Raw genomic sequence first — 17,381 nt, 5'->3', positions numbered from 1 at the left:
CCTGAGTTGGAGATGCATTAGCTATATGATCTTGGGCATGTTTTTACGTCCCTTAGATTCAATTACCACATTTACTCTAGAGGAAGATATAAACTTGGGGCAATTTGATATATTTAGAGTGCAAAACCACACATAGGAAAACCCAATATAAAAATACAAGCTAACTGATTAACAGTATATTAAAAGTAACACATACTTATGGTTAAGCAGGGTCTCTATTCAGTAGGCCCTTTCTTTATATATGTTTGGATTCCTTTCTGGAATTTTACTTCTATTTCATTAACTGGACTGTTACAAATTATTATAGCTTACATAAATATATAATTGCATGTATAATTTATATATTTATATATAAGATATATATAATTACTTGTATTTATAAACTACATATATAACTTATATATAATAAAATTTACTCCCCAGTTCCTCTACTCTTTGGAGTTTTTCACCTCAATTATTATTATTAATTGAGATATAATTCACATCCTTTAAAATTCATCCTTCTAAAATGTACAATTCAGTAGTTTTTATCTATTCTGGACATTTCATATACATGGAATCATATAATATGTGACCTTTTGTACTGGCCTCTTTCACCTAACATAACGTTTTCAAGTTTCATTCATATTATACCATGTATCAGTACTTCATTCCTTTTTATGGCCGAATAATATTGTACAAATATACCACATTTTATTTATCTATTCATGAGCTGATGCACATTTGGGTTGTTTCTGATTTTTGGCTATCATGGATAATGCTGCTATAAACATTCCTGTGCAAGTTGTCATGTGGACATACGTTTTCAATTCTGTTGGGTATATACCTAACAACAGAATTTCTGGGTCATATGGTAACTATGTATTTAACTTTTTGAGGAACTGGAAACTGTTTTCCAAAGTGGCTGGGTTATTTTACATTCCTGTCAGTAATATGGGAGTATTCCATTTTATTTTATTAGATCCTCACCAACAATGTTATTGTTTATCTTTTTTATTTTAGCCATCCTAGTGGGTGTAAAGTGGGATTTTGTGGTTTTCATGTGCATTTTCTTAATGACTAATAGGTTGACCATCTTCTCTTCTGTCCTTTTTGGCCATTTGTGTATCTTCTTTGGAGAAGTGTCTATTCGAATTCTTTGCCCATTTTTATTTTATTTTATTATTTTTTTAAACGATTGCTTTTATTTATTTATTTACTTATTTATTTATTTTTGGCCGTGTTGGGTCTTCGTTGCTGCACACGGGCTTTCTCTAGCTGCAGTGAGTGGGGGCTACTCTTCGTTGCGGTGCATGGGCTTCTCATTGTGGTGGCTTCTCTTGTTGCAAAGCATGGCCTCTAGGCAGGTTGGCTTCAGCAGATGTGGCTCACGGGCTCTAGAGCACAAGCTCAGTAGTTGTGGCACACGGGCTTAGCTGCTCCATGGCATGTGGGATCTTCCTGGCCCAGGGCTCGAACCCATGTTCCCTGCATTGGCGGGCGGATTCTTAACCACTGCGCCACCAGGGAAGTACCACCCATTTTTAAATTGAGTTGTTTAATTTGAGTTGTAAAAGTTCTTTATACACTCTGGACACTAGACCCTTATTAGATATATGGTTTGCAAAATTTCCTCCCACTCTGAGGGTTGTCTTTTCACTATCTTGCTGGAGTGTCCCTTAAAGAACAAAAGCTTTTAATTTTGATTCAGTCCAATTTATCTATTTTTTTCTTTGGTTGCTTGTTCTCTTGGGTGTCATAACTAAGAAACCACTGCCTAATCCACAGTCATGAAAATTTTACATCTATGTTTTCTTCTAAGAGTTTTATAAATTTAGGGACTTCCCTGGCAGTCCAGTGGTTAAGACTCTGTGCTTCCAGTTCAGGGGGCACGGGTTTGATCCCTGGTCGGGGAACTAAAATCCCGCATGCCGCGCAGCATGGACAAAAAAAAAAAAAATAAGAGTTTTATAAATTTAGCTCTTACATTTAGGCCTTTGATCCATTTTGAGTTATTTTTGTATATGGTGTGAGGTACGGGTCCAACATCATTCCTTTGCATGTGGATATCCAGTTGTCCGAGAATCATTTTTCTAAAAAGACTATTCTTTCCCCAATGAATTGTCCTGAATACCAACTAACCATAAATAGAAAAGTTTACTTCTGGATTCTAAGTTATATTTCACGGTTTATATATCTATACTTATGCCAGGATGACAATGTCTTGTCACTACAGCTTTGGGACATGTGAGTCCTTCAATTTTGTTTTTTTCCCAAGACTATTTGGGTATTCTGGGTCTCTTGCTTTTCCATATGATTTTTAGGATTAGCTTGCCTATTTCTAAAAACAGGCAGCTGGGATTTTGATAGGTATGTTGTTGAATCTACATACTTGAGGAGTATCACTACCTTAACAATAGTAAGTCTTCCAACCCATGAGCACAGATATCCTGCCATTTATTTAGCTCTTCTTCCTGTTCATTTTTGTACATTTTTTGTCTTGGGTGGAATTACATAAATATTCTCAAAATACTGAGTTCAGTTGGGAAGACAGGGCAAAAGGAGGAAATGAATAAACACATTAAATATAAAATGGTATGTTCCTAATTTGGAGTAAGAATAAATAATGTTTCTCTTTTTTTCTACTTCCATTTCTAATTTCCCCTAACGGGAATGGAATGTGTTTTTAAATTAGTTGAAAGGTTACAAGTGTTGGCAAAAATATGGAACAATACATTGCCAGTGAGACTGTAAACTGGTACTTTGTTAAAAATGGCAATATATGCTGAACCTAAAGATATGCCTACTCTATGACCCAGCAATTTCATTCCTAAGTACATATACCCAACAGAGTTATGTACCAAATGGCATGGGTAAGAATGTCACTCTTAATAACAGCCCAAATCAGGAAATAACCCAATTTCCGTCAGCAGAATGAAAAAACTGTGATATATTGAAACAACGGGATACTGGACAGCAATGAAAATGAATTATCGTTTCACCAAAATATGTGAATGAATCTCAAAGACGTATGATGAATAAAATACACTAAATTCAGAAGAGTGACTGTATGTACTGTATTGTAGGTAAGATTCCATTTACATGAAGTTCAAGAATAGGCAAAACTAATATATAGTGATAGAAGTCAAAATAATGGTTATCTTTGGCAAGGAGGAATGAATTGGGAAGAGGTAACAAGATAACCTTCTGGGATGCTGAAAATGTTCTACAACATGATCTGGGTGGTGATTAGACAAGTGTGCATTATTCACTAAACTGTATGTCTAAGATTTCTGCACTTTACTGTATCCATGTCAATACTTCAAAAAAATAAAAATAAATTTTAATTACTTGGAAAATAAACTGGAAAAAAAAACTGGAATGAGGTTAAATGTCTGATCTCTCATTTTATAATCTTAAGTATATCTAACTACTATTTAATAATCACCGTTTTACTTAAAAAACAAAACCAAAACAGAACCATCTAGACATTACAGGGGTGGGCTCAAGCATTTTCCTCTTAGCCTTTGTTGTTTAAGACAAATCTAAAAAAAACCCCAAACTTTTTAGTGCTGGGTGTTCCAGGAATTTGTAAGACAGGGGAAGTGTTGTGAAAACAGCACTTTGGAGTTAAAGCCCTTGCCCTGAGGCAGGAAATGAAAGCATAAAGGGATTGGCCTTTCCCTTCTTTCCTTTTAAAAAAAAATCATATGGGGACTTCCCTGGTGGCGCAGTGGTTAAGAATCTGCCTGCCAATGCAGGGGACACGGGTTCGATCCCTGGTCCGGGGAGATCCCACATGCCATGGAGCACCTAAGCCTGTGCACCACAACTACTGAGCCTGCACTCTAGAGCCCATGGGCCACAATTACTGAGCCCGTGTGCCGCAACTACTGAAGCCCAGGTGCCTAGAGCCCGTGCTCCACAAGAGAAGCCACCACAGTGAGAAGCCTGCGCACCGCAACAAAGAGTAGCCCCCATTCACCGCAACTAGAGAAAGCCCACGTGCAGCAACGAAGACTCAATGCAGCCAAAAATAATTACATAAATAAATTTTTTAACAAATCATATGAATGAATGCACAAATCAGACAATACTGGTCAAAAAATATTTATCTTTCATCTGTGCATCTACTTTCATTCCCATAAAGCTATTTTTTCCTAGGATGTTTTAGTATTAGTTTTTCTTATACATACTTTGTCAAGAGAGAGAGGCTGATAAAAGGGTGGCACCAAGTATTACTAACACATCTGGTTCAGACTGCCTACTGTAAGACTGCCTTTTAGGAGACCTATGGGACATCTGCATATCCTTTAATAGAGGGAATTGCTGGGATTCCTGACTCCAATTAGTCAGGAAATCAGAGTTCCAAAAATAACTTTTACTTCTTCCAAGAAAGGGGAAGTGGGTTGGCAAGTGAACACTTAGATTTGACACCAACAGTAATAAGAATTATTCTGTAATCTCTGAAATTTTGGGAAGCCCAGTGGAAACCAACTGAATTTTGAATCCCTATTATAACGGCTACCAATTAAAAAAAAAAAAATGCACATCTATAAAACTCAACAGAACATGTAAATTTGTTCCGCATCTTATTACTTACTCCATATAAACGATGAACTCTTTCATCACATTCAATATTGTCAATTAAAACAAAAGTGCTCATATTTGAGAAAGATGACCAATTTATATTGGTAACTCTATCAAGTAAGAGTTTAAAAAAAAAACTGCATGTACAGCAGTTGTGTATATGCTTCAGGATTTCTTAGAGAAACTTAAACATTAAAGAAGCTGAATTTGGGGGCTACTAGCATTTTTTAAGCCTCAGGGCAGCCTAACTTTAAGACATAAAACTATTTTCAAAAAAACCAGAAATCCTGTACATAAAAATAATTAAATAATAAAGATTTCATTTATTTCGGTATACATTTGCTAGAGATACAGGAGATACAAAAGTGGTATGATAGCCATTACACCAAAGGCAAAAATCTCACCAGGAAGACTACACAGAAAGGGGAGAATATATTACATGCTGGGTAAGCACACATTAAACAAATCTATCCTGAGCACCCACCCATTATGTGCCAGACCCTGCTCTAGGCCCTAGGTAGACTGTATCCAATAAAAGACACAAAAACCCCTGCCTGCTACGAGCTTACATTCCAGTATGGGGGACAGACAACAAAAAAGATGAATGCCTCACTCAAGCGCTCATTCTGCTCAAGCACTGCCTCCATAAAGCGTCAAGACCCAAAAGCAAAGCACACCTGCATTTCCAAGGACCAAGTAAGCCAGTCTGGTTGGAGCTGAGCGAGCCAAGCGGGGAAGAGTGGGACCAGAGGAGGTCGACAGAGGGCCAAATCATAAATTTATTTATTTTACTTATTTATTTTTGGCTGCGCTGGGTCTTCGTAGCTGCACGGTCTTCCTCTAGTTGTGGCGAGCGAGGGCTACTCGTCCTTGCGGTGCGCTGGCTTCTCATTCTGGTGGCTTCTCTTATTGCAGAGCATGTGCTCTAGGCATGTGGGCTCCAGCAGCTGTGGCATGTGGGCTCAGTACTTGTGGGTCACGGGCTCCAGGGCACAGGCTTAGTAGTTGTGGCACACGGGCTTAGTTGCTCCGCGGCATGTGGGATCTTTCTGGACCAGGGCTCGAACCCGTGTCCCCCGCGTTGGTAGGAGGATTCTTAACCACTGCGCCACCAGGGAAATCCAGAGGGCCAAATCAGAAGGGCCTCATAGGTCTTCATGTTAAGACTCTGACTTTAAGAAGCAGGAGAGGCCCTCTGGGAGAGTTCTTTTTTTTTTTTAAATTAATTAATTTATTTATTTTTGGCTGTTTTGGGTCTTCGTTTCTGTGTGAGGGCTTTCTCCAGCTGTGGCGAGCGGGGGCCACTCTTCATTGCGGTGCGCGGGCCTCTCACTGTTGCGGCCTCTCCCGTTGCGGAGCACAGGCTCCAGACGCATAGACTCAGTAGTTGTGGCTCACGGGCTTAGTTGCTCCGCGGCATGTGGGATCTTCCCAGACCAGGGCTCGAACCCGTGTCCCCTGCATTGGCAGGCAGATTCTTAACCACTGCGCCACCAGGGAAGCCCTCTGGGAGAGTTCTTAAACAAGACTGACATGACCTCCTATGTTTCAACAGGATCACCCTGAGTGATATATTTAGAAGAGAGTCAAAGACAGAAGCAGAGAGAGCACTGGAGAGATGACTGTGGTTTGGACTAGGGTGACAGCAATAGGTATAAAAAGTGGAGGGAGGATATCTTTTGAAGGTAGACTAAAGTGTTACCAATGCTTAAAGCACATAGAAAATGCTAAATAAACATTTAATGAAAGAATGAATCTTGAAAGGTGGGAGAAACCAATGTGAACTAGAGTACTCAAGAAAGGTATCAGTCATAAAATTTTACTGGTACTCTGCGTGGATAGCTCCTATTCCTAATTTTCAGCATTATTTATCTGAATCCTTCTAAACCATTTTTCGCTTGACTGATCCCTCTACTATAACTGGCTATTAAATTCAGGTGAAAGTAGACAGGAGTCTAAGTCAAATAAATAACAGTGGGGATTACAGTGAAGTAGAAAGGTTCAAAGATATTAAGGAGGCATAATCCACAGGCTCTGGTGATTAAATATATGGCATAAAGAAGGAGAGAAAATATAATAACGGATTTCTTCTTCGGACAACTTCATGAATAAAGATGCCATTATCTGAAATAGGGAACACAAAAGAAAAAGCAGGTTTGAGGGGAAACAAACGGAAAAGGCTAAAAACTTTAGAGAAACAAAACAATTTTGGGGAACAAGTATTTTTGGAGTCTAAAGGTTTACAATGAAGTAGATCAAGACTACTGCTTCCAGGGACTTCCCTGGTGTTCCAGTGGTTAAGAATCCGCTATCCAATGCAGGGGATGTCAGTTCGATCCCTGGTCGGGGAACTAAGATCCCACATGCCGTGGGGCAACTAAGCCCAAGCGCCTCAACTACTAAGCACGCAAGCCACAGCTAGGGAGACTGCATGCTGCAACTACAGAGCTCATGCACTCTGGAGCCCACGCGCCACAACTAGAGAGGGAAAAACCAGCGTGCCACAACTAGAGAGAAGCCTGAGCGCCACAACGAAGAGCCCACACGCCGCAACAAAGATCCTGCGTGCCACAACTAAGACCCAACACAGCCAAAAATAAAATAAACACCTAAAATTGGTTAGAATGTTATGTATATTTTACCACATCACTCACTAGAGGTAAAGTCCATTTTTTTTTAATTTTTGAATTTTATTTATTTTTTTATACAGCAGGTCTTTATTAGTCATCAATTTTATACACATCAGTGTATACATGTCAATCCCAATCGCCCAATTCATCACACCACCATGCCCACCCCCCCGCCGCTTTTCCCCCGTGGTGTCTATACGTTTGTTCTCTACATCTGTGTCTCTATTTCTGCCCTGCAAACTGCTTCATCTGTACCATTTTTCTACGTTCCACATATATGCGTTAATATACGATATTTGGTTTTCTCTTTCTGACTTACTTCACTCTGTATGACAGTCTCTAGATCCATTCACGTCTCCACAAATGACCCAATTTCGTTCCTTTTTATGGCTGAGTAATATTTCATTGCATATATGTACCACTTCTTTTTTATCCATTCGTCTGTTGATGGGCATTTACGTTGCTTCCATGACTTGGCTATTGTAAATAGTGCTGCAATGAACATTGGGGTGCATGTGTCTTTTTGAATTATGGTTTTCTCTGGGTATATGCCCAGTAGTGGGATTACTGGATCATATGGTAATTCTATTTTTAGTTTTTTTAAGGAACCTCCATACTGTTCTCCATAGTGGCTGTATCAATTTACATTCCCACCAACAGTGCAAGAGGGTTCCCTTTTCTCCACACCCTCCCCAGCATTTGTTGTTTGTAGATTTTCTGATGATGCCCATTCTAACTGGTGTGAGGTGATACCTCATTGTAGTTTTGATTTGAATTTCTCTAATAATTAGTGATGTTGAGCAGCTTTTCATGTGCTTCTTGGCCATCTGTATGTCTTCTTTGGAGAGATGTCTATTTAGGTCGTCTGCCCATTTTTGGATTGGGTTGTTTTTTTTTTTAATGTTGAGCTGCATGAGCTGTTTATATATTTTGGAGATTAATCTTTTGTCCATTGATTCATTTGCAAATATTTTCTCCCATTCTGAGGGTTGTCTTTTTGTCTTGTTCATGGTTTCCTTTGCTATGCAAAAGTTTTGAAGTTTCATTAAGTCCCATTTGTTTACTTTTGTATTTATTTCCATTACTCTAGGAGGTGGATCAAAAAAGATCTTGCTGTGATTTATGTCAAAGAGTGTTCTTCCTATGTTTTCCTCTAAGAGTTTTATAGTGTCTGGTCTTACATTTAGGTCTCTAATCCATTTTGAGTTTATTTTTGTGTATGGTGTTAGGAAGTGTTCTAATTTCATTCTTTTACATGTAGCTGTCCAGTTTTCCCAGCACCACTTATTGAAGAGACTGTCTTTTCTCCATGTATATCCTTGCCTCCTATGTCATAGATTAGTTGACCATAGGTGCGTGGATTTATCTCTGGGCTTTCTATCTTGTTCCATTGATCTATGTTTCTGTTTTTGTGCCAATACCATATCGTCTTGATTACTGTAGCTTTGTAGCATAGCCTGAAGTCAGAGAGTCTGATTCCTCCAGCTCCGTTTTTTTCCCTCAAGACTGATTTGGCTATTCAGGGTCTTTTGTGTCTCTATACAAATTTTAAGATTTTTTGTTCTAGTTCCGTAAAAAATGCCATTGGTAATTTGATAGGGATTGCACTGAATCTGTAGATTGCTTTGGGTAGTATAGTCATTTTCACAATATTGATTCTTCTAATCCAAGAACATGGTATATCTCTCTATCTGTTGGTATCATCTTTTAATTTCTTTCATCAGTGTCTTATAGTTTTCTGCATACAGGTCTTTTTCTCCCTAGGTAGGTTAATTCCTAGGTATTATATTCTTTTTGTTGCAATGGTAAATGGGAGTGTTTCCTTAATTTCTCTTTCAGATTTTTCATCATTAATGTATAGGAATGCAAGGGATTTCTGTGCATTAATTTTGAATCCTGTAACTTTACCAAATTCACTGATTAGCTCTAGTAGTTTACTGGTGGCATCTTTAGGATTCTCTATGTATAGTATCATGTCATCTGCAAACAGTGACAGTTTTACTTCTTCTTTTCCAATTTGTATTCCTTTTATTTCTTTTTCTTCTCTGATTGCCGTGGCTAGGACTTCCAAGACCATGTTGAATAATAGTGGTGAGGGTGGACATCCTTGTCTTGTTCCTGATCTTAGAGGAAATGCTTTCAGTTTTTCACCATTGAGAATGATGTTTGCTGTGGGTTTGTCGTATATGGCCTTTATTATGTTGAGGCAGGTTCCCTCTATGCCCACTTTCTGGAGAGTTTTTATCATAAACGGCTGTTGAATTTTGTCAAAAGCTTTTTCTGCATCTATTGAGATGATCATATGGTTTTTATTCTTTAATTTGTTAATATGGTGTATCACATTGATTGATTTCGCATGTTGAAGAATCCTTGCATCCCTGGGATAAATCCCACTTGATCATGGTGTATGATCCTTTTAATGTGTTGCTGGATTCTGTTTGCTAGTATTCTGTTGAGGATTTTTGCATCTATATTCATCAGTGATACTGGTCTGTAATTTTCTTCTTTTGTAGTATCTTTGTCTGGCTTTGGTATCAGGGTGATGGTGGCCTCACAGAATGAGTTTGGGAGTGTTCCTTCCTCTGCAATATTTGGGAAGAGTTTGAGAAGGAGGGGTGTTAGTTCTTCTCTAAATGTTTGATAGAATTCACCTGTGAAGCCATCTGGTCCTGGACTTTTGTTTGTTGGAAGATTTTTAATCACAGTTTCAATTTCATTACTTGTGATTGGTCTGTTCATATTTTCTATTTCTTCCTGGTTCAGTCTTGGAAGGTTATACCTTTCTAAGAATTTGTCCATTTCTTCCAGATTGTCCATTTGATTGGCTTACAGTTGCTTGTAGTAGTGTCTTAGGGTGCTTTGTATTTCTGTGCTGTCTGTTGTAACTTCTCCTTTTTCATTTCTAATTTTATTGATTTGAGTCCTCTCCCTCTTTTTCTTGATGAGTCTGGCTAATGGTTTATCAATTTTGTTTATCTTCTCAAAGAACCAGCTTTTAGTTTTATTGATCTTTGCTGTTGTTTTCTTTGTTTCTATTTCATTTATTTCTGCTCTGATCTTTATGATTTCTTTTCTTCCGCTAACTTTGGGCTTTGTTTGTTCTTCTTTCTCTAGTTCCTTTAGGTGTAAGGTTAGATTGTTTATTTGAGATTTTTCTTGTTTCTTGAGGTAGGCTTGTATAGCTCTAAACTTCCCTCTTAGAACTGCTTTTGCCGCATCCCATAGGTTTTGGAACGTCGTGTGTTCATTGTCATTTGTCTCTAGGTATTTTTTGATTTCCTCTTTGATTTCTTCAGTGGTCTCTTGGTTATTTAGTAACGTATTGTTTAGCCTCCATGTGTTTGTCTTTTTTACGTTTTTTTCCCTGTAATTCATTTCTAATCTCAGCGTTGTGGTCAGAAAAGATGCTTGATATGATTTCAATTTTCTTAAATTTACTGTGGCTTGATTTGTGACCCAAGATGTGATCTATCCTGGAGAATGTTCCGTGTGCACTTGAGAAGAAAGTGTAATCTTCTGTTTCTGGATGGAATGTCCTATAAATATCAATTAAATCTATCTGGTCTATTGTGTTATTTAAAGCTTCTGTTTCCTTATTTATTTTCATTTTGGATGATCTGTCCATTGGTGTAAGTGAGGTGTTAAAGTCCCCCACTACTACTGTGTTACTGTCCATTTCCTCTTTTATAGCTGTTAGCAGTTTCCTTATGTATTGAGGTGCTCCTATGTTGGGTGCATATATATTTATAATTGTTATATCTTCTTCTTGGATTGATCCCTTGATCATTATGTAGTGTCCTTCCTTGTCTCTTGTAACATTCTTTATTTTAAAGTCTATTTTATCTGATATGAGTATTGCTACTCCAGCTTTCTTTTGATTTCCATTTGCATGGAATATCTTTTTCCATCCCCTCACTTTCAGTCTGTATGTGTCCCTAGGTCTGAAGTGGGTCTCTTGTAGACAGCATATAGATGGGTCTTGTTTTTGTATCCATTCAGCAAGCCTGTGTCTTTTGGTTGGAGCATTTAATCTATTCACATTTAAGGTAATTATCAATATGTATGTTCCTATGACCACTTTCTTAATTGTTTTGGGTTTGTTTCTGTAGGTCCTTTTCTTCTCTTTTGTGTTTCCTACTTAGAGAAGTTCCTTTAGCATTTGTTGCAGAGCTGGCTTGGTGGTGCTGAATTCTCTTAGCTTTTGCTTCTCTGTAAAGCTTTTGATTTCTCCTTCGAATCTGAATGAGATACTTGCCAGGTAGAGTAATCTTGGTTGTAGGTTCTTCCCTTTCATCACTTTAAGTATATCATGCCACTCCCTTCTGGCTTGTGGAGTTTCTGCTGAGAAATCAGCTGTTAACCTTACGGGAGTTCTTGTATGTTATTTGTCATTTTTCCCTTGCTGCTTTCAATCATTTTTCTTTGTCTTTAATTTTTGCCAGTTTGATTACTATGTGTTTCGGCGTGTTTCTCCTTGGGTTTATCCTGCCTGGGACTCTCTGCGATTCCTGGACTTGGGTGGCTATTTCCTTTCCCATGTTAGGGAAGTTTTCGACTATAATCTCTTCAAATATTTTCTCGGGTCCTTTCTCTCTCTCTTCTCTTTCTGGGACCCCTATAATGCGAATGTTCTTGCGTTTCATGTTGTCCCAGGGGTCTCTTAGGCTGTCTTAATTTCTTTTCATCCTTTTTTCTTTATTCTGTTCTGCAGCAGTGAATTCCACCATTCTGTCTTCGAGGTCACTTATCCGTTCTTCTACCTCAGTTATTCTGCTGTTGATTCCTTCTAGTGTAGTTTTCATTTCAGTTATTGTATTGATCATCTCTGTTTGTTTGTTCTTTAATTCTTCTAGGTCTTTGTTAAACATTTCTTGCATTTTCTCGATCTTTGCCTCCATTCTTTTTCTGAGGTCCTGGGTCATCTTCACTATCATTATTCTGAATTCTTTTTCTGGAAGGTTGCCTATCTCCACTTCATTTAGTTGTTTTTCTGGGGTTTTATCTTGTTCCTTCATCTGGTACATAGCCTTTTGCCTTTTCATCTTGTCTATCTTTCTGTGAATGTGGTTTTTGTTCCACAGGCTGCAGGACTGTAGTTCTTCTTGTTTCTGCTCTAAAGTCCGTTTTTTGATACAATTCACCCATTTGAAGTATACAATTCAACGTTTTTTAGTGTACTTGGAGAGTTGTGCAACCATTACAATAATTAATTTTAGAATATTTTCATCACCCCCAAAAGAAACCAGCACCCATTAGCAGTCAGTTATTCCCCACTTCACCTAAATCATTCCAGCCTATATGTCATATTTAAGCAGTAGTTACATACAACTTACATATAACTCTGCTAATGAAAATTCTTATAGACAATTTTTCTGCAGTTTAGATGAAAATCATGCAAATCAGTAAATACAAGCAATTTGTTTTTTCATTTTCAGTTTGGTTTTGTTATTTTCTACCAGTGTTTATGTAACTCTAATCTTTAAAAACTCCAAAAGAACCAAGAGTACTATGAAAGATGAAGGGCAGAAATTTAAAAATTAAATTATGAGAAAATTCCTGGCACGTTTTAAGACGCCTCTACTTTGTACCTCATTAATTTGCTCTTGTTTATAAGTTCCTGTTTCTGTTCTTACACCTTTCATGTGTGGTCTTGTGTCCCCAGAACAAACTGCAAAGTCTGAGGGTAAATACTATGTTTTTTTCCCCCTAGTACCTCCCCCAAGAATACACAGCAGACATTCAGGATGAATTTTCTCAGATGTGTTCAAACTAATCTGAATTCCTCAGCAGAACTACCTATATTCAATTACATTAAGGCAAATGATAATTAAATATCTGGGAATTCCCTGGCAGTCCAGCGGTTAGGACTTTGTGTTTTCACTGCCAGGGGCACAGGTTCAATCCCTGGTTGGGGAACTAAGATCCTGCAAGCCATGCGGCGTGGCCAAAAACAAACAAACAAAAAATTAAATTAAATGTCTAGTACACAGAAAGCATTCTGGCACTAAACGCTTGGTTCAAATCCTGGCTTCACCACCTAGTAACCCTGTGTCCTTAGATAAGCAACTTACCTCTCAGTTGCCTCATTTTATAAAAGAAGGAGAATTATGTGTAATACTTGTTCTGAGAATTTAATGAAAAGCACTCAGAATAGTGCTCAGTACGTAGTAAACATAATACACGTCCACTATTATATATTTCCCCCCTTGTAGTTTCTGCAAATCTTCTTGGTAAGTTGAAACTTTAAAGTTTCAAGTTAATCCCTGAATGTCTACATCATTTCCAAGTAAGATAAAATACTGAAACATGAATTGCTAAACAAGTCTAAGTTTACCTACATTTGACCTCTTATTACAGAGACTAAATATGTTTGGGTCTATTAGTAAATACATGTATCTTGTGCCTTACTGAAAGACTGTACTATGAAGCAGCATATGTTTCTAGAAATTATAAAAAGTATTTATAAGTTTGCCAATCTACAGAATGCTAATGTAAAAGGCAGTTCATAATTGTTTACTTTTTAGTTTTTACTAGAAATTATGGTTTCAAAGGGTTAAAAATTCTAATTAATATATGTTATTAAAACAACTAGGGACTTCCCTGGTGGCGCAGTGGGACTTCTCTGGTGGTGCAGTGGTTAAGTGGTTAAGAATCTGCTTGCCAATGCAGGGGACACAGGTTCGAGCCCTGGTCCGGGAAGATCCCACATGCCGTGAAGCAACTAAGCCCGTGTGCCACAACTACTGAGCCTGCACTCTAGAGCCTACGAGCCACAACTACTGAGCCCGTGTGCCTGGAGCCCATGCTCCGCAACAAGAGAAGTCACTGCAATGAGAAGCCTGCGCACCACAACGAAGAGTAAGCTGGTGCAAAATTAAAATTTGGTTCCTCCTTATGTTAAAAGGACAAACTTTTTTTCCCCTATTCGTCTGCTCTTGATAGTAAGATTATAAAAGACAGATCTTATGTTTCGTCAAAATAATCACTCACATTCTCTGTTGTCTTTATCAGATCTTTGATTATTTAAGTAAACCTAGTCCTCTCAATATTAAAAGAGCTAAGTTTTACACAGTACTAAATATATAACCTTCAATAACTGCCTGTGAAATCTTTGTCACTTTGATTAAATGGGTAACTAAGCATTGTTCCACAGTGACCTATGATCCTATTTGACGAAGTATTTTTAAAACTTTTGATATTTTTGACAAATTTCCAAAATAAAATTTTAAATAAAGTCTTTTTTGACTTAGAACTTTGAAATATTATTTCAAGGCCCCTGAAATATCTCAAAGATTGGTTCTCTCCTTATAAAAAGGGATATGTTAAGCTAACTAGGCTTATTTCATATATTAAATTACATGGGAAGCATTTCCAAATAAGTAATACTAAACCTTCTTTATTGTTATGTCTGTATAGATATATAAGTATTTCAGAAACTATGTGAAATTCCTAGAAATCTGATATGTCCTGGAATAATGTTATCAGTCATAATTCTAGTTATCTTAAAATGTTGTATGTCACAGAAATAACCTAATTTCCTTGTCAACTGCACTGTAATCAGATCTCTAACCATGCCAGGTTTAAGTCTTTTGTCATTTTCAGAGAGCTTTTGCTTTATTCTGATGCTTTTACAAATAAGCTTCATAGTCAGAGAGATTCTTGGAAAGGACTGACACTTACTCTTAGATACGAGTTTCTAAAGTTTTCATAAACTTTCAGATCATACCATTGAACTGGGTAAGAATTTTTAGAATTCTAACTTAGAAATTGATGACTTCATAAAACTGTTAACAAAAGATCAAAACCATGAATTAATTCCATGGGACTAAATGAACTGATGAGGATAATTATAATTTTTATGACTTTTTGTTTTAAATATTGTCAGTTCTTTTATGCTTTGTCAGAGTCCCCATTTATGTTGGATTCACAAACTGACAGACCTCTCACAGTGTGACTTCCTTACCTTTTGTTATTCGTAGGCACTATTAAACACTGTGTGGGAGGGGAAGTATCCTAGCACAACTCATCTGTTTTTTGTTCTTGACAAAATTATGGAGTAAATTCTAACAACCCTAGAATGAAACTGTCCTCCAAAACTGCTAAATAGGCAATTAATATCCTCATTTTCTTCCCTCCCATAAATTACTAGTCAAAACTCTTCTAATCCTGTGGTGTTATTTATGTGCCACTGCTAAAAATAACACGAATAAAATTATTATTTGTATATATGTATATTATTTGTATATATGTGCATGCAAAAGAAATCTGTAGACTATATGCCAAATAACTGACGCTGGTTATTCCTGTTTATATTCTGTGACATATATTTGGGTTTTTGAAAATGAGCATGTATTGCTTCTATAAACAAAATAAGAATGAATGAATAGGTAAATACATTTAAACGTAGTATTAAAGGGTTAGGACTCAGCACTATCACTGTCGTGGGCCTGGGTTCAATCCCTGGTTGGGGAACTAAGATCCTGCAAGCCGTGCGGTGCAGCCAAAAAAAAAAAAAGGAGTATTAAAATTCTGTATTTGGATCCTTAACAGGCTGATCTCCGAACTGCATATATTCATACAGCAAGAGGACTCAAACAAAATAAAACTATATATAAAAAGAATTCCAAAATCAGAACTTAAATCAGAACATAAAAACACATCTTCATATTTGTACAGATAAACATAAACTCTATATCCATCAGTTTTACTTGTTGGTTTCTTACTTTCATTAATCAGAATCATATAACAAAGTTCCCAAATTAATTCATTTGTTCTTCTTGGCTGTTACTGATGATCTACTTTCTAGCAAATTGCCAAGGGTATAAACATCATGTATGGGACCAACTAAAAATCAATTAATGAATAGAAACTAAAATATAAAGTTAACTGAACTTAATAATGTAAAACTGTCAACATTCCAAGGGAACCAGAGTTTAGAACCCAAAGTTGGGTCTTCACTGCCAAGCCCAATATGGAGGGAAAAATGTTGATAGGCTTAGACAGAGTTTATTCACTCATTTACTTCTCCTGAAGCTGAAAAACATCGGAGGCAAATTTCAGTATCCAAAAAAAGTGGGCTAATCAACTGAGGATACGGTGATGGCTTTTTTTTAAAAAATATTTTTATTTATTTATTTATTTGGTTGCACCAGGTCTTAGTTGCAGCAGGCAGGCTCCTTAGTTGCAGCCAGCGGGCTCCTTAGTTGCGGCTCATGGGCTCCTTAGTTACGGCTTGCCAGCTCCTTAGTTGTGGCATGTGAACTCTTAGCTGCAGCATGCATGTGGGATCTAGTTCCCTGACCAGGGATTGAACCTGGGCCCCCTGCATTGGGAGTGTGGAGTCTTAAGCACTGTGCCACCAGGGAAGACCCCGTGATGGCTGATTTTATGTAACACCCTGACTAGGCTTCATGGGCCTCAGATATTCAGTCAAACATTACTCTGTATGTGTCTGTGGGCGTGTTTTGAATGAGTAACATTTAAATTGGCTGACTGCCCTATGTGAGTGAGCCACTTCCAATCAGCTGAAAGCCGTAAGAGAACCAAAAGCCCCTCCCAGGTAAGAAGGAATTCCTCCTGCCTGACTGCTAAGGTGGGACATTTTTTTTTTTTTTTCTCCTGCCTTCATACTTGAACTGAAGCGTCAGCTCCTCCTGGATCTTGAGACTGATGGTATCTGGACTAGATCATTTGGGTCTCCAGTTTGCCTGCTGTAGATCTTGAATCTTGTCAGTCTTTATAATTCCATGAGCTGATGCCTTATAACATCTTTCTCTCCCTCTTTCCCTCTACCTCCCTGTAAAAATACTGCACAAGGAAAGTCCAGCAAATGCTTTATGATGATGATTTTAGCACTGATGCCTTAGAAAGCGTGGAATCCTCTCCAAGAGACAGCAATCTATTCATTTGACCAAGTTATTCCAGGTCCAATGGGACTTAGATGATACTTAACAGAAAATTTTCTTGAATAATGGCCATACTTTTACTTAGAAGTTAAGAACAATTTCCAACTGCTCTTAGAGCCACTTATCTTCTATTCTCTTTTCTACTTCTCTATGCAAATGGCCACAATCCCCGGTACTACCATTTGAAGTATAAGCATAGAATTGGAAAGAATACTAACCCATATAATTACTGTACTTCACTTAAATGGTTTTGGTTATAAAGAAGAGATAAGGACCA

At 37.5% G+C, this 17,381-nt stretch overlaps 1 protein-coding gene across 1 annotated transcript in view; it reads right to left on the bottom strand.

Annotated features, from left to right (window-relative positions):
* Positions 1-17,381, bottom strand: part of SPTLC2 (serine palmitoyltransferase long chain base subunit 2) — a 117,021-nt gene that overhangs the window by 29,546 nt on the left and 70,094 nt on the right. The gene's annotated exons all lie outside the window — the stretch shown is intronic.

This window comes from Eschrichtius robustus, chromosome 1 (genome assembly GCF_028021215.1).
Source record: "Eschrichtius robustus isolate mEscRob2 chromosome 1, mEscRob2.pri, whole genome shotgun sequence".
Taxonomy (NCBI): domain Eukaryota; kingdom Metazoa; phylum Chordata; class Mammalia; order Artiodactyla; family Eschrichtiidae; genus Eschrichtius; species Eschrichtius robustus.
The sequence above is the reverse complement of the archived record's forward strand: the minus strand, read 5'-3'. Positions and strand labels throughout refer to the sequence as shown.